Source organism: Rhinoderma darwinii, chromosome 4 (assembly GCF_050947455.1).
Source record: "Rhinoderma darwinii isolate aRhiDar2 chromosome 4, aRhiDar2.hap1, whole genome shotgun sequence".
Taxonomy (NCBI): Eukaryota; Metazoa; Chordata; class Amphibia; order Anura; family Rhinodermatidae; genus Rhinoderma; species Rhinoderma darwinii.
The window spans coordinates 282,352,044-282,357,379 of record NC_134690.1 but is presented as its reverse complement, the minus strand read 5'-3'; positions in this window follow the sequence as shown (position 1 = coordinate 282,357,379).

The window sequence follows — 5,336 nt, the reverse complement described above, 5'->3', positions numbered from 1 at the left end:
AAAGAGATCTAGGACCAAAGGATGAATCTCACTGGGAGCATTGTTACAGGAGTATTAGCACGGTCTCTCTCAGTGCCGCCCATAGGATGGTTCAATTCAATATAACGCACAGATTGTATTATACGCCTATATCCCTACAGTCAATGAATTTGAAGGCAAACTCTTTCTGCCTACGTTGCCAACACCCTCAGGCGGCCTTTTTGCATTTAATTTGGGCTTGCCCTGGAATAGCCCAATTTTGGAGGGAGATCTGCTCGGAGATCAGCGGTTCTTATGGACTGGTTGTCCCATTAGCGGTTGAGTACCTGATTTTCGGCAATTTAAGCGATTTGCAGATGTCAAAGGACAAAAGAGCTTTATTGGGGAAATTGCTCTTCTTGGCCCGTCTTCTGATTGCTAGACTGTGGGGGTCTAACTCTCGCCCAACACTGCAAAACTGGCTGGGCTTGGTTGGTAAAATCAAGAAATATGAAAAGGTATGGTATGGCAATGCCAACAACATCGCTAAATGGGAACTAACCTGGCTATAGGCTAGGGTAAGTTCTCAGAGTAACAAGTAAGATGGAGATAAGAGGCATATTTTTATTTATTATGATTTTTTTTTGGGATTTTTTTTAAAATATATATATATTTTTTCTCCCTTCATTTCCCTCCCCCCTCCCTCCGACCTCCTCTCCCACCAAGGGTATCTATAGCATTGCATATTTTTTCTTATTACATGTTTGTATGTACTATGTACTTCTTTCCCTTTTGTATTGCTGTAGAACAAAATAAAGAAATAAAAAAAAAAGAAAAAAAGAAATACATCAGATTGGTCTTGAGATACAGGCAATGTGGTGCTCTTATGTATAACATCAGTATCCGTAAGGCCTACCTGGTGAGTAAAGTCCTCTTCCAATCCTCCCCTTGTAGGTGATTAAACATTGTTCCAATTTTTTTTATTTTTTTCACGAGTCAGGAAATATTATAAATTAATTCTAATTTATAATATTTCCCATTGCTGGTCACTAGATGGAGCTATTCCCAAAATTGCAGCATTGCAAAATTGGGTAAAAAGCCCTCGCTCTAGTGAGCTCTCAGCATCCCCCCCACTCCTTTATCCTGGCTAGTGCCGGGATAAACGAGGGGTTTGAACGGTCTAACCTCCTACACTGTGTGTCGCCATTTTTTGAGCTAACACACAGTGTAGTAGGTTTACATACAGTAGTAAACGTACACAAACACGAACATACATAGAAATCTCTTACCTGCTCCTGCCGCCGCGGCTCCCTCCGGCCCGTCCGCTCCGTCTGCTGCCGCTGGTCCAAGTGCACAAGTCCGGAAGCCGCGACCGGAAGTAGTAATCTTACTGTCCGGCCGCGACTTCCGGTCCACAGGAAAATGGCGCCGGACGGCGCGCATTTCAAATTGGACTGTGTGGGAGCGGCGCATGTGCAGTTCCCACACAGACGGCGTACATGTTAGTGGATGGAACGGGCCCCGTTCGCAGTCCCTATGGGACTGTGGCTGCCGTATTCCATGTCTGTATGTGTCGTTAATCGACACATACAGAAATTGAAAAAAAAATGGCAGCCCCCATAGGGAAGAAAAAGTGTAAAAATAAGAAAAAGTAAAACACAAACACACAAATAAATATAAACGTTTTTAATAAAGCACTAACATCTTTAACATATTAAAAAAAAAATTGTGATGCCACTGTTCCTTTAAATCAATTGTACCAGCACATATGTGGTGTATACGATCCATTGTAGGGAATGCCAAGACCAATCTCATGTATTTCTACTGAGCTGTCTGCGATTTATTAGTCGTGCATCTGATACTGGGAGGAGACTTCCATTTGATTATGCATCTAGTAGTGGACTCTTGCCTGGGTAGGTTCTCTGTCTCTAGAACTGGGGTTTGTAGATTGCAGAGTCAGTTATTTGATAAGCACCTGGTAGATCTATGGCGTACAGTACACTAAACCCAGGCAAGCGGGATTATAGTTTCCGTTCGGAGGCACATAACATATACACTATAATAGACCACCTGTTTATTTCGCATTGCTTATAAAACCACTCTCTGAAATGTTTCCATAATATAATTTAATGGTCAGATTATGCATCGGGTCTGGGCTCAATCTCGCCCTCCTCCCCCGAGGGCCGAAAAGGGCGCATTTGTAGAGGTTAAATGATAATCTCTTAAATGATACTGTTTGTGTCACGATCACAGTGTATGTGGACCCACTAGGGACGCTCCACCGAAGCGGAGAGGCAGCTAGCCTAGTCACAGTCTATACAAGAGTCTATAGCAGTTTGTAACACACGGGTACCAGAACTAGTCCAGACAGTGGCTTCAGCAAGGATGGAGGTGGGTGCAGCAGGTTGCACCAGACGTGACGGATAATACTAGACGTGGCAGACGACACTAGACATGGCAGATGACACTGGATGTGGCAGAAAACAGCAGGTGCAGTAGGACACGACTCCAAAACGAATAGGCTCAGGAACAAGAACACAGCACGGGATACAGGATACAGGTAACAGGGCACGGGTAACAACTGGAACGGGATAACACTAAGGGACCATTTGCAAGACTGACATGGGATACACTAACAACGCTCAGGCAAGGATCAGAAGGGCCCTTATTATAGTCTAGGAAGTCATGTGTAGTTGATAATGATGACCCTACAGGACACAGCAGACCGGAGCGGAAGTGAGCGCTGGCGTCTCCTAGAAAGAAGATGCGAGCCAGCTCTCAAAGAACCATGGCTGCGAGGGTTGAGTAAACCTGGTGGCCCTCAGCCATGGACGCTACAGTTTGTATGGCTAAAGTTAACTAAAGTATCTCTACTTTTATCTCTACTTACAAACATGACCAAGAGAGTGCACCCAATCATTTCCTACAGTGCAGGACTAAAGAGAGAAAGATCAGAAAAACTTTCAAATATCTTAAAAGATTTAGCCTCAAAATACTTATCTAATAAAAGATCCCGTGCTTAGCACTTAACGGTGATATTTCCACCATTAGGCAACAGATACTCCAGATCCTAGATAAAATATCCCTGAGTGCAAAACATAGATTACATAAAGCGCTTTTTTGAATAAGGAGAATTTTGCACTCCAAACTCCCTCAGTCCTATATTTCCTGTTTAAACTCTCACTCATATTCTACTGAGAATATACTGCAGATTTCAGACAATATTATGTGTCTTTATATAATATAGATAATCATATCACCTCTTTAGACCCTCTACAGACAGAGCGATAGGAGGAATGAGGAATATCTGGCGTTACATAAACCTCCCCTTATCAAAAAGGATAGTTTGGAGCTTAAAGAGGCTCTGTCACCAGATTATAAGTGCCCTATCTCCTACATAATCTGATCGGCGCTGTAATGTAGAGAACAGTGGTTTTTATTTTGAATAACAATCATTTTTGAACAAGTTATGAGCAATTTTCGATTTATGCTAATTAGTTTCTTAATGACCAACTGGGCGTGTTTTTACTTTTGACCAAGTGAGAGTTGTACAGAGGAGTATATGATGCTGACCAATCAGTGTCATACACTTCTCATTGTTACAGGCCAGCTTCTTTCACTGCACAATCACACTGTGCAGTGAAAGAAGCTGGGCTGGAACAATGAGAGGTGTATGACACTGATTGGTCAGCATCATACACTTCTCTTCACAATGCCCACTTGGTCAAATGTAAAAACACGCCCAGTTGGTCATTAAGAAACTAATTAGCATAAATCGAAAATTGCTCATAACGTGTTCAAAAACGATCTTTTTTCAAAATAAAAACCACTGTTGTTATCTACATTACAGCTCAGATCACATTATGGAGGAGATAGGGCACTTATAATCTGGTGACAGAGTCTCTTTAAGGGCGAATTTTCTGACCAAGGGATTGAGATTGCCATCAAGGACCTAAAGACTGGTAAGATAATTTTACCTGGAAGTTTTGTCAAAAGTTTTTACTCAAAGCCTTCCAGGCATTAAGGGTGGTCAGTCCTTTACTCATCAGACACTGATAGAGCATATTTTAGTCATAGCAAAGCCAAACAAAGACCATCTTATGCACAGCGAGCAAGTGCGATTTATCCAGGGTCAAAATGCCCAGAATATATTTATTAAAATATTGTGCTTGCTCTCTCTTGTTCAGTGCCACGGGGCCCCACTCTGCCTGCTCTCTACTGTTACTAAAAAAAAACTTGATTGAGCGGACTGGGAGTTCTTGGTGGTGACCTTGAGAAGCCTTGTCCCACTAATGCTTAGACATACTAAAAAATGGAACTAGGCGAGGATGTCTATTATGTCCAGTTCTGTACATTCATGTGATGGAAACTTTTGCTAATGCCTTAAGTTGGAATGACTCTAAACCAGGCATACTAGTAGACTCCCAGCAGCATAAGTTGTTACTTTTTGCTGACGACCTGTTGTTTTATGTTACAAATATGTTACAGTAAAACTTGGTTGACATTTGTAGATTTGTGCCGAGAATAAGCACCGATCGACAATATCGTCGTACATATACTGTATAGGGACGAACGATCGTTAGTACAATCGTTCGGTCCCCATCAGTTTGCATTTTTTTCGGCAGCACATCCACTGTCTACATGGGATAATGTTCTGCCGACAATGATGATTTTATAGCCTGCATAATTGATCGGATCAGCCGAAGAATGAGTGTTTGCTTGTTTGTCAAATGACCGCTGCCAGTTTACATGGGCAAATTATTGGCCGAACTAGCTTTCTTAGGTCCGCTTGTTCCCGATTATTGTAAATGGACCAATTCACAGTTATCCTGAAAGGGTTTGAAATATTTGGTGTGCTGAGTAACTTCAAAGTGAATGTTCTGAAGTGTGAGATATTAAATATCAACATCCCGACTGATAAGATTAAATATCTCCAATCTGTATAGTCGTTCAGTTGGTAGTCTCGGGACATCACATATCTAGTGATCTGGACTCCGGCAAATCAGGCTGAAATGTTTTGCTTTAACTATTTATCCCTCTTAGAAAAATTGAAAGCTTACCATTTGAAATTAATGTCATTGCCTTTGCCTTGGTTTGATAGAGTCAAGGTCACCAAAATGGACACCCTTCCTATGGTGTTATACTACTTTTTAAACACTGTCCCTACTCTTACCAACACTTTATATCTGAAATAAATCAAAGGAAGAAGCGCCTCATGGTGCAGAATCCCAGAACAATGGTGAATAGGAATACAGGTGTAAGAATTATCCTCACCTGGGAAAGTTGTGCAGTATACAGGCACAACGCTGTTTAACAGCATTCAATGGATAAAGTTGCTGCTGCTTCCTAGCCAATGGGACCAAAAGGCTCCACCGCGT